The following is a 16,040-nucleotide window of genomic DNA, read 5'->3' as shown; positions in this document are numbered from 1 at the left end:
TCAATATACGCACTGGGGTCTTCCCCAGGGTTTTGTCGTGGGGCCGTGAGTTCTGTCCAGGTGGCAGTGCCGTTACCCAATCCATCTTGAACCCAGGTCTTTAGAGCTTCAAATTGGGTGTCACACTCGACCATAGTGGCTGGGACTTGCAAATCCCAAGGGGGCAACGCCCCAAAGACAGCAGAGAGGCACTTAACCTCAATGATATCTTTTATGTCCTTTATGGACAGATTAAAATGTCGGGCGGCGCTTTGTATCTTTGCCCATACGTCGACATTGGGATTATATCACTTCAGGTCGGGAATGAGAAGGATCAGGCTGGATCTCTCCTGTGGTGTTAAAGGCTGAGATTCCCCCCAATGTGCCCCTGCCTCCCATTTCCTCATTTGCTGCCCCTCCGGCTGGGTTTGGATTTACTCGGACAGGGGCCAGGGGTTTCGGCTCCCCATTTCCAGGTTGTACCGGTGCCGAAGGGCAGATACGGTTGTATTCGGGAGGCACTCAGGCTGCGGCGTTTTGTGCTGCAGAGCCTCCATTGCCTTAACCATTCCCCCCACATTCCTGTAAATCGTCTAACTCCTCCGTTGCTGGCACTTCCAGATCCAAAAGGCTGCAAACTCGAACTTTAGCCTCTTGTACAGGTCTCAAAAAGTCCTGTAGAGGAGACGGTCTCCCCCATTTGTCCACGATTAAATATCCTGTCTGATCTGCCCAACTAGCGAGCAGAACGGTACCATAATTAATTTGTTTAGCAGCCTTGTGTCCCGCCCACCACTTTATTTGATCGACTACTGGACTCGTCTCCTTCCATCCGTTCCTGATCATTTCACTTTGATATTTTAAATTAGCCTCTTGGACTCGTTTTACAACAGAGACACTGGTGGGCAGAGCCGGGACGTCCGGAGGAAGGGGTTTCCCCTCGTTACTCATGTCAATCATTACGTATATCCTTATGCTCTATCTTATACTTTAATTTATTTTACTCTAATCTTATACTTTAATCGGCACAAACGTATCATCTTATACTCTAATTTATACACACTCACTGGTCCCCGGATCACAATCCTGTGGTGGTTGTCGTTCCCTTCGCCTACTTGATCCTGGCCGTCACGTGGGACTTGGTCCTCTTAATTCAGGCTCAGGCTCGGTGTTTGAGATAAACCACCACCCTTGTCCGTGTCGATCACCACGTGACTCTCAAAATCCAACCTTATACTGTATCGGAATAACGGCATAAACTTATACTCTAAGCAAACAAACACTTACACTATATCTTATATACCTACAGGTCGAGTCAATTCCGTCAATCCGTGGTCTCCGTGAGGAATTTTACTACGTGGATAATTTTAATACTGCGGCAAGTGCCACTGCCAATCCTGTCTCCAATGATGAGCCGAGCCCCTACCATAGGCTACCGGCCTCACCCTCGAGGGCTTTATGCAGGGGCACCCCCCATCTGGAGTACAGGGCTATCCTGTTTCACTATACCACGTACCCTCCAATACAGGATCCGTTAGCCGACCAGCAGCGCAGTATCCCACTTCTGACACCAACTGTTAGACTCGAATTTTTGGAGCAAAACCAGACGGAGACGGAACTGCTGACAAAGTTAAAGTTTATTAGAAAACTTTGTGCACAAAGGGAGAGTGGTCAGCTTCCTCAAGCTCGTGACTAACTCTCAAAGGAACATCAGCACTACAAGCATGTTTATACCTTTCAATAAGCAACACCCACCTGCTGTTAAAGGTGAGGGTACATGTTTACGTAACTACAGTGGGTTTCATTGGGTGGTATAGTCTGCCACTCATTTGTCAGGGGCTACCTTGGGTCGTCCCATGACATTAAACATCTCACATTCCTGAGGAGGGCCCTTATCAGTAAACACATAAGTCCCAGATATTGAGACTGGGCGGGGGTCTTCACAAGTCCTGACCAGCTCATCCCTCACTCCCTTTTGTGCTGGGGTGACCTTGGAGATATCCACCGCTTCTCCCTTAATCATCCCAAGTGAGTTAGTTCGGATAAACAATGTCCTTGAGTAAACATTCCTTAGTGTGTTCTGGAGATAATCGAGGGGGTGGCCATAAATCCAACAAACCTGCTTTTGTCAGCTCTTACAGTGTGGGTTACGAACTGCTCCCATAATGGTCAAGTATCCCATCATGCTTTGCTGCTACCTAAATGCTACACATGCGATTTAACGATCGAATTTTTGTGAGGATAGGAGTGGCTAATCATTCTTTATTATATATATATCAGGTTAGGTGAGGGGAGGCTGGAGGGTTTGGATCTGTGTTCACAAGCGTATTTTTCCAGTCCAACAACAGTGAGGAGGAGAGTGACAGGACAAAGACAGGTTGGTGGAATGGGCAGAAACATGGCAGATGAAATTTAACGCAAAGAAGTGCGAAGCGATACATTTTGGTGGAAGAACGAGGAGAGGAGAAATAAACTGAAGGGCACAATTCGAAAGGAGCTGCAGGAACCGAGAAATCTGGGGGTTCATGTGAACAAATCTTTAAAGATGGCCGGGCAGATTGAGAAAGCGGTTAAAGAAGCATACAGGATCGCGGGCTTTACAAATAGAGGCATAGAGTACATAAGGAAGGAAGTTATGATGAACCTTTATAAAACACTGGTTCGGCCACAACTGCAGTATTGTATCCAGTTCTTGGCACCGCACTTTAGGAAGGATGTGAAGGCCTTTGAGAAGGTGCAGAACAGATTTATTAGAAAGGTTCCAGGAATGAAGGACTTCAGTAACGTGGATAGACTGGAGAAGCTGGGGTTGTTCTCCTTAGAGCAGAGAATGTTGAGAGGATATTTCGTCGATGTTTTTAAAAACATGAAGATTCTAGACAGAGTGGATCGAGAGAAACTGCTCCCATGGACGGAAGGGTCAAGAACCAGAGGACAAAGATTTATGGAGATTGCAAAAGAATTAAAGTCAACATGAGGAAAAACGCTTTTGCACAGCAAGTGGTTAAGATCTGGAATTCACTGCCTAAGTGAGTGCTGTAGGCAGATTCAATCGTGGCTTTCAAAAGAGAATTGGATAAGTACTTGAAGGGAAAAAAATGCAGGGCTACGGGTAAACTGGGGGAGTGGGGGGGGCGGTGTGACAAGCTGGATTGCTCTTGCAGAGGGCCGGCACGGACTCGACGTGCCGAATGGCCTCCTTCCGTGCTGTCACCATTCTATGATTCTGGGATTCAAAGAGGCAGAAACTAAATAACTCAAACTTGTGAAACCCGAGATCTTTAGATCTTTAGTCCAACGCCCTCCCAACTGAGCGATTACCGCCCCACTGCAAATTGAACTTTGTGTCCTTATGTTGGAAGAAAATATAACCCCAGGAGGAATTGCCCCTCCCGGTCAATCCGCACTTCATATATAAACATCACACTCATATATACACACCCACAGTTCATATATAAACATCGCACTCATATATACACACCCACAGTTCATATATAAACATCGCACTCATATATACACACCCACAGTTCATATATAAACATCGCACTCATATATACACACCCACAGTTCATATATAAACATCACACTCATATATACACACCCACAGTTCATATATAAACATCACACTCATATATACACACCCACAGTTCATATATAAACATCGCACTCATATATACACACCCACAGTTCATATATAAACATCACACTCATATATACACACCCACAGTTCATATATAAACATCACACTCATATATACACACCCACAGTTTATAACAGAACAGCGCACTCCTAATCCACACCCAATTTATATTTACCCAAAGTCCTGTTCACAGCTCTCCCCAAAGTCTGAACACTGAAAGTTTAACTGTTTTCCAGATACTGTCCGTCGTACTTTGTAATTTTAGCATCGGATTTGATGCAGACCGACAAAGGGAGCGGAATAGCGGTCCTGCCGGTGAATGCTGCTTCGAACGGAAGTCTCGGTGTCCAGGAGCTGGCGGGGATTGGAAAGCTCTTGTGTCACACGAAGTGTCTGAAAGGCCCGGATACACCTGAAGGTTATCAGTGCGGTGCCCACACCTCGTGCTGTAATGTTAGCGAGCCGGACATCAACTTAAAAGTCGGCGTGTTCGAAACACGTTGTGGTCACAGTTTCATTCTATACATAACTGAACCTCAATCATTGAAAATGGAATGTTTTCTTCGCTGATTCACCATAAACAATATTTTATTATGAAATTTGATTCTCAGTTCCCCAGTGTCAGAGGGAAAATTGCATAAATGCGAGCCAGGTAGGAGTCGAACCTACAATCTTCTGATCCGTAGTCAGACGCGTTATCCATTGCGCCACTGGCCCAACTGATGACTAATGTGTTTTATTTCATTTTTCATTCAGAATCAACCCACAGATTGACACAGAGAGATAAACACAGCGAGAGATACAGACAGTGTCGGCAAACACAGCGAAATAGACAAGAGATATAGAAATGTACCAAACGGCCTCAAACTCCACCAGACAGTGGCGGGTATCTGACAGGTATCAGTGAGAGGAGGTGGTGAATTTGCAGTTTGATTTGGCTCCGTGGCTGAGCTGCTCAAAGTGCCCGTTTGGTCGGGGCATTTTTTGTCTTCAGCCTCCTCTGTGATATTTACCCAATTTGTGAATTAAGCAACAAAATAACACAGAGCGGTATTTGTATTAGTTGCGGAGCCAACAAGGAAAGGATTCCAGATCTGCAGTATGTAAGTGTTCCTGCACTGTGCAGGCGGACCTCTCATACAATGTGTCCGAAACACCTTTTGAGGATATTGCTCCAGAGGGCTGATTGTACAAACTTCTTTACTTACAACCAGCAACCGAATCTCCATGAAGAGTTGCGAAGCAGTTTTCGCTGTTCAGCTTTTGTAAAATTGGTTGAAACTCATTTTGAACACATCTTAGTATCAATGAGAAGGTCAGGCACAGGATTGTTGGGATGGAACCGTCTCTAACAATAAGTACAAAGTATAATAGATTATAAAGTGAAACAGCCAATCCAATCTCTCAGTCTCTCTCTCACTTTCTCGGTGAGTGAACGTAAACCAGCAGAAGAAGCTAAAACAAAGAACTGAGCAGTTTTGTTTCTTTCCTTCTCCTTCGGGCGAGTGCAGTTGAAGAGAATGATTTCTGTTTCCTGCTGGACCAATAACTGGAATGAGCGGTGTATCTGGTTCCCATGGTACCCAGTGAAATATCCACGTTTATATCTCCCATTTACACTGATACCTTCCTTCCTCACTAATTATAGGAAACTTTTGGTCAGGTTCAATCACACTTCAGAAGTCCAGAAGCGCAAAGCAAGGTCGAAACCTCATGGTGACGTAACCTACAGGTGAGGGAGGTTTGCAGGTTTACCTGGAGCTGTAAATATATAAACTCCTTCCAATGTACAAACTCCCCTCACCAACAGCAATTCAATTCTAACTGATCTGAGACTTTGGTCATTTATGGTGATTATACTTTGTGGAGTTAAAGCAGCATTAAAATCCGTTGTGTGTTGTGTACATAGCCGTTCAGTCAATGTAAAACATTGTCATCCGACCCACCATGAGCAATGCCACAGCGGGTATGTCAGGTTACGGACAGTTCCGCCTCCAGCAGTTGTTCTCTCGGTCACACATCCGGCATCACCTCTCGGTCTCACACTTCAAAGTCACGCCTGAATATAAACACATTTCTGTTTCAGACTTTAACCTGGAGGTCAACAAATCACAAGTCAAGAGGAAAGGAACAAACAAATCAAATATTTAAGAATGTTAACGGATAGAAAATTCACCATAAATGACTGAGAAAAAAATGAAGCAAACGGATCAAGATGAACAATTAACAAAAGGTAACAATTAAAGAAAGGAGATGGGGAACTGATCATATCGCCCCAAATAGTTTTTGAAAAATCCTTTTGGTTTACATCTTAGTTTCTCCGTTAAGTTGGGGATGTACAACTAGAAATATTTTTCTTAACATCATAAAGACAATTAGAATACAACTTTCACAAAGTAGGGATTAATCTTACTTATACGATAGCGTGTTATGTGTTTGTAAAATCTGCAATTGTTTTACCATTCTTTAAGTTTAGAGGGATGCTCTGAATATATGTTCTACATTGAAACGTAAGTGAATTAATACAATAAAATGTGGAAATTTTTTTATGAACATGAAGAGCTGCTTTTCCATGTTGGATATCGCGATATATTTATTTATGCAACTGTCATTTGTGAAATGATGGAATGTATTTATTTCTATATCTGTACCGGTAAGGAAATCCCCACTGGATCATTTCCAGGAACCAGTCAAGAACTTAAATTAGTTTGTCAAACCCAAAACACCCGTTGGGAATTGCTGATTGAAAATTTGAATGGAAATCGAGACCATCACAAGGTATTGGAACAAATATACCCACTGAGGTTTCAGGGTTGTTACTGATTTATTTCTATCACTGAGTAACCTATTTTAAACAGGGTGAAACTACAAATCTAATGATAAGGGTCTGGGTTGGAAAAGGAACAGATGAAAATATCAAATTTAATTACACTGATTCCACAAACACTGCACACCACATCCCTTAAACATTGTTAACTGTTTCTACATAAAACTGGAGAGGGTGTAAATAGAAAGTAACAGAACAAAAAGCTTATTAATGTGTCAAAATTAATTTTGATGTTGTTGCACAAACACTGAACATCCCATCGCTAAAACACTGTCCCGATCTAAAATCAGTCGGCAGGACCCTGAGCCACAGTGAAAATGCTGTGATTTCAACCTGGTTCAAAACACGCAGCCTTCTGATGTGGAGTCAGACGCGACTGTTCTTGCACCAGGCCCACAACAAGCGGCTGGAGCCGGATCCATTGGAGGGCGATCGGTGCAGACTGCCGCCCCGGCTCTCGGAATGTGAGAGGCGGAAACAGGAGCGGCCTGACCGCCTCAACCACAGCACAGGATCCCGCTCGCCCTCACGTTGCATAACTGACTCTGTAGCGCAATGGACAGCGTGTTGGACTTCTACTTCGTGGTTGGCAGAGACATTCAAAGGTTGTGGGTTCGAGTCCCACCAGAGTTGGGTTTTAGTTCACGGATCGGGAGCTGGGAAGTGAAATTTTGCAGCAGGATCATTAATGTCCGTCACGGATGTGAAACTGCCCCCGACACTTCATCTTACACAAGTGGCTCCAGTCACACCCGGATTTATGATTCTAAATCCACTCTGAGCTGGATTGGCGAAACTCTCTCAAGGAGGAGACTCATCATCTGCTCAGACCGAAAGTCAATCTGCTGGACTTCCGGCTCTGTCAGACTGAATGTTCCTTCAGACAGGTTTCTAACTGGACACATGCATCCTGCTGCCGTGTGAGCATTGGTGCTGGAGGGGTAGAATTCTTGCTTGTAGTAATTCTATTCCTGTAAAACTAGCTCCTGAAGTGTAGGTTGGAAAGTATCCTGGCTGAGCGGTCTAAGGCGCTGGTTTAAAGCTCCAGTCAAATCCCACGATTTGTGGATGGATCAAAATCATAGTTTGTGTCTCCAAAACCGCAGCCTCCCTCCTGTAAACAAGGAATACTGAACATCTCATCTGCTATTGCAACAGCGTTATCCGGAGGAACCACATGGCAATTCAGATAAGTAGATGCATTTTGGAACAAACCAATTGTACCTTCAACTCCGGTCAAAATGTTCACAAGCAAAAGGATTGTTTGATCTCGGTGAGACTCGAATTAACAACCTCGGTATTTCCTGACCCTGTCCTGTCAGATAAGGACCGCGCACTGACCGATTGCGCCGCTGGAGCCCGGTCACTCTGATCACCTGTCCCACTCTGCTGGAAAGAATCTTAAGGTGAGAGGCCCGAACCTGTGGAAACGTGTCCAGTCACTGTGATGAAACTAATATCTGCACTTCCACTTTCAGCTTCTTTCACATCCTCTGCTCCATCGCACGACAATCGGGTTTTCTGCGAACAGGTCAAAATGAACATTGCCAGAAATTCTATCAGTGGTGAGATTTGAACCCAGCGCCCACGCAGTGATTGGATTTATTGTCTTAAATCAGTGAGCTCCGTTCACACAACACCTTGCCAGTCTTTCACATTTTGTTTAATGCCCAAATAAATAAATTGAAGCTAATTGACCGCATTTACCCCGTGCTGGGGTTGTTCTCCTTCGAGCAGAGAAGGTTCAGAGGAGATTTGATAGAAGTGTTCAAAGTCATGAAGGGTTCAGAGAAAGTTAATAAAGAGAAGCTGTTCCCATTGGCGGAAGTGTCGAGAACCAGAGGACACAGATTTGAGGTGATTGCAAAAGAACCAAAGGCGACATGAGGAAAATCTTTTTTACGCAGCGAATGGTTATGATCTGGAATGCGCTGCCTGAAAGGGCGGTGGAAGCAGATTCAATCGTGGCTTTTAAAAAGGAATTTGATAAATACTTGAAGGGGAAAATGCAGGGCCACGGGGAAAGGGACGGGGAATGGGACCAATGGGATTGGTCTTACAAAAGGCAGGTAAGGGATTGATGGGTTGAATGGCCTCCTTCTGTGGTGTGTTCATTCTGTGATAAATATTATTTGACACACAGTGAACAGACCATCCCTGAAAGACTGCCCCGCGATAAAACAGAGTGACACTGAAACGTTGTGAAAATGCAATGACCCCGACGTGATTCGAACACGCATCCTTCTGATCTGGAGTCAGACGCGCTACCGTTGCGCCACGAGGTCCACAGCGCCCACCTGGAGCCGGATCCATAGGAGGGAGATCGGTACCGACCGCCACAGGGACTCGAAGAGGCGGAAGCAGCAGCAGCAACACCGCAGGAGCCCCGCTCTCCAATCCAGCCGTTCCCAGCGGAGAGCTGCCAGTCCCGGCCTGAGCCCTGTCTGGGAGCCGCCTGCCATTCAGTCTTTACAGAACGGGACCGATCCAGTTTCAGCTCACACACAAGCTCAGGAATCCCACTCCTGACAGATTCATTTATTGAAACCTTGTTTAGATTCAGTGAATTGGGATTTAATTCAATCCTCATCTGCCCTCCGCTTTGTCAGTTCAGGACTTTATTTAAACCGACACTTGGAGCTCTGTTTTACCGGGTGCCGGATGTTTCAGCATTTCTCAGTCCCACCACGAACACTTTTTGCTGCTAACTTCTGCTTAACAAAAAGTTCCCAGGAAGGAGGGAATTTCTCCTGGGTACTGAGTTCGAGTTAAGGAACAATCGAGGTGCGATTACATTACTTGGTGTATTCTTTTGGCCACCAGCCAGTGGGACGGATATAGAGGAGCAAATTTTCAGGGAAATTATAGAGAGGTGCATAAGCCATAGAGTAGTGATAACAGGGGATTTCAACTATCCTAATATAGACTGAGATAACAATAATATAAGGCGCAAAGAAGGGGAAGAATTTTTGAAATGTGTTCAGGATAACTTTCTCGACCAGTACGTTTCTGGCCCACTGAGGAAGGAGGCATTGCTGGACTTGGTTCAAGGGAATGAGGCGGGCCAAGTGGAGCAAGTGTCAGTGGGGGAGCATTTAGGGAGCAGCGATCAGTATCATAAGGATTAGAATAGCTATGGAAATGGACACTGTCCACTCTAAAGTAAATGTACTCAATTGGAGGAAGGTCAATTTCAGTGGGATGAGAACAGATCTGGCCCCGGTAAATTGGAATCAAAGATTGTCAGGCAAAATTATAATTGGACAGTGGGCGGCTTTTAAAAAGATGATTCGGGTATAGAGAAGGTACATTCCAACGAGGTAGAAAGGTAGGGCAAATAAAGTCAGAGCTCCCTGGATAATAAGAGAGATAGAGAGTAAGATGAAGCGGGAAACATAAAAGTGAATCAAAAAGTCTTCTACAGACATGTTAACAGGAAACGGGTAGTAAGAGGGGGGGCGGGGACGAATAGGGACCATAAAGGAGATCTACTCATGGAGGCAGTGGGCATGGCAGAGGTACTAAATGAGTTCGACGCACCACACCTCAGGGAGGATATATTGGCCTTGGAGGGGGTGCAGCGCAGATTCACCAGAATTATACCGGGGCTAAAATGGTTAAATTATGCGGACAAGTTGCAGAGAAAAGGTTTGTATTTCCTTGTGTATAGAAGATGAAGTGTTGATGTATTCGAGTTGTTGAAGGTGATTAAATGAGCCAATGGTGTGTGTGTGAGCTGTGAGACAGCTTGAAATCCCAATCCTCTCCACCACTGGGGACTGAGTCTTCCAACATACAGGGATTTTCACTCGTGCAAGTTTCACCCACATTTTCTGCTCTTCATTTCTCCGACCTGCTTGTTGCGCCTTTCCCTTCAATTCAGGACTTACAGGAAAAACTCGATTCTGCCGTCAATCTTCGGGTCACATGGTGAGATTTCAAATAATTGAAATCGACCCTGATCAACCCCAATATCGTCACCGACACGTTTGACGAGTGCAAAGCGGCTTCTATCGCGGTTTGTCTACACAACTCGTTCAAAGATACTGTCGGTAATTGGAGGGTCTTTCAAGTCATGACACGAACAGAACAGTTCGCACTGCCGTTTTCCGAAAGACGCTTCAGATTCATGTGGAATGATTTCGGTCTGGCGGTTAAAACCGTTCCCGCTTCACAAATCCGCCTTTGAACCCAGGACTTTTAGTATTTTTGATAACCGATACCAAACTGGTTTCTCCTGTATTTTACATTACTGTCTAAATATTACAGATAAGCAGAGCACTTGAGCTGTCACAGCTGTGACTTTGACATTTCTCCCTCTCCTCTCGATCTCCCTGGCAACTGCCACTAACCACAATCTTCTCTCACACTTCTCCATCAGGAAGTTCCGAGCCTCGGTTTTCAAATGAAATAACGCCCATCTCTCCAATCACCGACAGCCCAGAGAGAGTTTCATAATTTCAGCTCCCACTTTCCCCAAATCCTCAAAGTAGCATGAAAATAATTGTCCTTAAGTTAATAATAATAATATAATTAAAAGTTCTTATCGTCTGGGGTTTTGTTTCAGATTCCACGGCTTTTAAAGGTCACTGCGGATGTTGAGCGAATCGCCTCTTGGTTGGAGGCTTCTGTGTGGGAAAGATCAGGAAGTGATAATTGAGAGACCGAGGATGAAGCTGTTTGATGGGAGCACTGGGGACACAGACCGTGCGCGGCTCCAGTGGAGCAATCGGTCAGCGCGCGTTATTTCTACAATAATTATACACTCGAGAAATGCTGGGGTTGTGAGTTTCAGCGCCATCTAAAGTCGTTGAAACTTCGAAACATTTTGACTGGAGTTCAAGGTACAACCGGTTCCATAACACATCGACTTCTTCATGTCCCCATGTGGGCACTGAGGCTCCTCTGGCCTCCCGTCTTGCAATAGCAGGTGAGAGTTTATTTGTTTATAGGAGGGAGAGGGGGCGATTGGCGAGAGCTGAAATGGTAAAGCGGCCGGCACGACATCTTTAAATCTGAAGAACCAAACACACAATTCTTCTTTCCGTGAAGCAGGGATTCATCGGTTTGAAGTGTCGTGTAGGGAAAATTCGGGAGGCAAATCTGCTGCCTGGTGTCACGGTGTAACGGGTGAAATTATTCAGCTTTCAATTGTTGATCGGCTGAAATGTCGAGAGGCCTTTCCCAGCTCCCGTGTGGAACAAGTTTAACTTTTGAGCCATTGAGAAAAGTGTTATTTTAATTGCTGCGAACGAATGACAAGACATTTTGTACAAACAAGAAGAATTGTAAACTCAAGAGTTCACTGTCCATGTTTCTTACATCATGTTCAACAGAAACAAGGATTCTCCTCAACACGTTGCTGAAAATTGCATAAAAGAGATACTCCCCCGAATTCGACATCGACAGGGATAATTCAGAGTCCCACCATGAATCTGTATAATGGAAATCAATTTAGCAGTGAGCCTGGAAAGCTCAGACTTTTAAAACAGGTGGTGATCTGAGGGTCCAGGGTTCAAGTCCCTGTTCAGGCTAAAAATTTTAAAACAGCTGGCAAGTTCTGCTTTTCCAGTGGACCAACATCAGCGAAAGGAGCAAGAGTTGGCCATTCAGTCCCTCGAGCCTGCTCCGCCATTTGATAACGTCATCCCTGATCTTCGACCTCAACTCCACTTTCCCGACCTATCCCCATATCCATTGAGTTCCTTCGTGTCCAAAAATCTATCTTTCTCAGTTTTGAATCTATTCAATGGCTCAGCATCCACAGCCCTCTGGGGTGGAGAATTCCAATGGTTCACAACCCTCTCAGTGAAGAAATTATTCCTCTTCTCTGTACCAAATGGCCGGCCCCTTATCTTGGGATTATAACCATTAGTTCTGGACTCTCCAGCGAGGGGAAACAGTATCCCAGCATTTACCCTGTCAAGCCCTCGAAGAATTTTACATGTTTCAATGAGACCACCTCATTATTGTAAACTGCAGAGAATATAGGCCCATTCTACTCAATCTCTCCTCACAGGACAACCCTCTTATCCCAGGAATCAATCTAGTGAACTTTTGTTGCACCCACTCTCAGGCAAGTGTATCGTTCCGCAGGTAAGGAGATCAAAACTGTACACAGTACTCCAGATGCGGTCTCACCAAAGCCCTATATAATTACAGCAAGACTTCCTTATCCTTGTTCTCCAACCACCTTGCAATAAAGGCCAACACACCATTTGCTTTCCTAATTGCTTGCTGCACCTGCATGTTAACTTTCTGTGATCCGTGTACAAGGACACACAAATCCCTCTGAATACCAACACTTTGTACTCTCTCACCGTTTAAAAGATATTCTGTTTTCTATTCTTCCTACCAAAGTGAATAACCTCACATTTCCACACTTTATACTTGATTTGCCAAATTCTCGCCCACTCACTTAACCTGTCTGTATCACTTTGCATCCTCTTTGCGTCCTCCTCACAGCTTACTTTCCCACCTAGTTTTGTCTCATCAGCAAACTTGGATACATTACACTCGGTCCCCTCATCTAAGTCATTAATATAGATTGTAAATATCTGAGACCCAAGCACTGATCTTCACGCACCCCACTAGTTACAACCTGCCAACCCCAAAATGACCTCTTTATTCCGACTTCCATGTCTCACGAATTTGATTGAGTTTTTTGAAGGGGTAACCAAGAAGATAGATGAGGGCTGTGCAGTAGACGTGGTCTACATGGACTTCAGCAAAGCATTTGACAAGGTACCGCATGGTAGGTTGTTACATAAGGTTAAATCTCATGGGATCTAAGGTGAGGTAGCCAATTGGATACAAAATTGGCTTGACGACAGAAGACAGAGGGTGGTTGTAGAGGGTTGTTTTTCAAACTGGATGCCTGTGTCCAGCGGTGTGCCTCAGGGATCGGTGCTGGGTCCGCTGTTATTTGTTATTTATATTAATGATTTGAATGAGAATTTAGGAGGCATGGTTAGTAAGTTTGCAGATGACACCAAGATTGGTGGCATTGTGGACAGTGAAGAAGGTTATCTAGGATTGCAACGGGATCTTGATCAATTGGGCCAGTGGGCCGATGAATGGCAGATGGAGTTTAATTTAGATAAATGTGAGGTGATGCATTTTGGTAGATCGAATCGGGCCAGGACCTACTCCGTTAATGGTAGGGCGTTGGGGAGAGTTATAGAACAAAGAGATCTGGGAGTACAGATTCATAGCTCCTTGAAAGTGGAGTCACAGGTGGATAGGGTGGTGAAGAAGGCATTCAGCATGCTTGGTTTCATTGGTCAGAACATTGAATGCAGGAGTTGGGATGTCTTGTTGAAGTTGTACAGGGCATTGGTGAGGCCACACTTGGAGTACTGTGTACAGTTCTGGTCACCCTATTATAGAAAGGATATTATTAAACTAGAAAGAGTGCAGAAAAAATTTACTAGGATGCTACTGGGACTTGATGGTTTGACTTACAGGGAGAGGTTAGACAGACTGGGACTTTTTTCCCTGGAGAGTAGGAGGTTAAGGGGTGATCTTATAGAAGTCTATAAAATAATGAGGGGCATAGATAAGGTCGATCGTCAAAATCTTTTCCCAAAGGTAGGGGAGTCTATAACGAGGGGGCACAGATTTAAGGTGAGAGGGGAGAGATACAAAAGGGTCCAGAGGGGCAATTTTTTCACTCAAAGGGTGGTGAGTGTCTGGAACGAGCTGCCAGAGGCAGTAGTAGAGGCGGGTACAATTTTGTCTTTTAAAAAGCATTTGGACAGTTACATGGGTAAGATGGGTATCGAGGGATATGGGCCAAGTGCAGGCAATTGGGACTAGCTTAGTGGTATAAACTGGGCGACATGGACATGTTGGGCCGAAGGGCCTGTTTCCATGTTGTAACTTCTATGATTCTATGATTCTATGATTCCTGTTTTCTCTACGTCAACCAATCCCCAATCCATGCTAATAAATTACCCACAATCCCATGAACCCTAATCTTGTTCAACAAACTTTTGTGTGGCACCTTATCGAATGCCTTTTGAAAATCCAAATATTCTATATCCACTGGTTCTCCCTTATCTACCCTGCTATCAACACCCTCAAAACCTCTAATAGAGTTGTCAAACACGATTTCCCTTTCATAAAAGCGAGTTGCATGTGCCTGACCATATTATGATTTACTAAGTGCCCTGTTACCACGTCCCGAGTAATGGATTCTAGCATTTTCCCTGCTACTATTGTCAGGCTAAATGGCCTGTAGTTCCCTGTTTTCTCTCTCCCTCTTTCTTGAATAAAGGGGTTACATTTGGTACCTTCCAATCCATGGGGACCTTTCTAGAATCATGGGAACTCTGGAAGATAAAACCAATGCATCCACTGTCTCTGCAGCCACCTCTTTTAAAACATTAGGATGTCGGCCATCAGGGCCAAAGAATTTGTCAGCTTTTAGTCCCATTAATTTCTCCAGTACTGTTTCTTTACTAATCTTAATTGCTTTAGGTTCCTCACTCATTAGAACCTTGGTTCCCCAATACTTCTGGTATGATTTTTGTGTCTTCTACTGTGAAGACAGATACAAAATACTTGTTTAACGTCTCTTTCATTTCCTTATTCTCCATTATAAATTCTCCTGTCTCTGTCTCCAAGGGACCCATGTTTACTTTCGCTAATCCCTTCCTTCACACATACTTGTAGAAACTCTTACAATCCATTCTTATATTTCTTTCTGTTTTACCATCATTCTATTTTCTCCCATGTTATCAATTTCTTGGTCATCCTTTGCTGATTTCTCAAACTCTCCTAATCCTCAGGCTTACTATTCTTTTTGGCAACATTGTAAGCCTCTTTTATCCGAAAGTGACGGGATACTGATGTAAGGGACAGTCAGGACTGGAGACACCTGAGATCAAGCTCAGGGTGCCTGAGGTTCCATCCAGCGGGATCATCTCGTGTACACGGGGGACTGGCATGTTTACTCTGGTACAGTACAGGAAAGAGAATTTGCTCATATATTTCTTAATGAGATATTAAAGTTGCTGACTCTCAGACTTGTTAATTAATAAGACAATGCATTATTTAGAACCTTCCATCCCTAAGTCTCTCTGCTCCTCTACTTTTAAACTTTGACCATTTAGTTTACATTTCATCTCATTTTACTTCCTCTCAAAATGTATCACGTCACATTTCTCTGCATTAAATTTCACCTGCCTGTTTACGAACCTGTGGACGTCACAATGAAGTCACTGACTCCTCTTCCCAGTTCCCCACGCTGCCAATGTTGGTGTCACCTATAGATTTTCACCTTGTGTCCCACATACCCAAGCTCAGATCATTCTCTATATTGAGAAGAGCAATGGTCCCAACACTGACCCTGGGGGACACCACTGTTTACATCCCTCCAGTCTGAAGAACATCCATTAACCACTACTCTCTGTTTTCTGCCCTTTACACAACTTCCTATCCACACTGCCCCATTCATTTTAATACCGTGGGTATTAATTTTATCAATAAGCCTCCTGTCCGTCATCTTATCAAACACCTTTTCACAATCCATCAACACAACATCCACTACATTCCCTTCATCAGTGGACTTGTGATATCTCAATTAATCCA

General features: G+C 44.3%; 3 non-coding genes across 3 annotated transcripts; 1 reads left to right on the top strand and 2 right to left on the bottom strand.

Moving 5' to 3' along the window:
* Positions 1-4,263: 4,263 nt before the first annotated feature.
* trnar-acg (transfer RNA arginine (anticodon ACG)) lies at positions 4,264-4,336 on the bottom strand. Its single transcript has one exon. It is a non-coding gene; the product is annotated as a tRNA-Arg (tRNA).
* Positions 4,337-6,987: 2,651 nt separating this feature from the next.
* On the top strand, positions 6,988-7,079 carry trnar-ucu (transfer RNA arginine (anticodon UCU)). The gene is given in 2 exon segments: positions 6,988-7,024; positions 7,044-7,079. It is a non-coding gene; the product is annotated as a tRNA-Arg (tRNA).
* Positions 7,080-8,659: 1,580 nt separating this feature from the next.
* trnaw-cca (transfer RNA tryptophan (anticodon CCA)) lies at positions 8,660-8,731 on the bottom strand. Its single transcript has one exon. It is a non-coding gene; the product is annotated as a tRNA-Trp (tRNA).
* Positions 8,732-16,040: the final 7,309 nt, after the last annotated feature.

Source organism: Heptranchias perlo, unplaced genomic scaffold (genome assembly GCF_035084215.1).
Source record: "Heptranchias perlo isolate sHepPer1 unplaced genomic scaffold, sHepPer1.hap1 HAP1_SCAFFOLD_266, whole genome shotgun sequence".
Taxonomy (NCBI): Eukaryota; Metazoa; Chordata; class Chondrichthyes; order Hexanchiformes; family Hexanchidae; genus Heptranchias; species Heptranchias perlo.
This window is presented reverse-complemented; position numbering and strand designations above follow the sequence as displayed.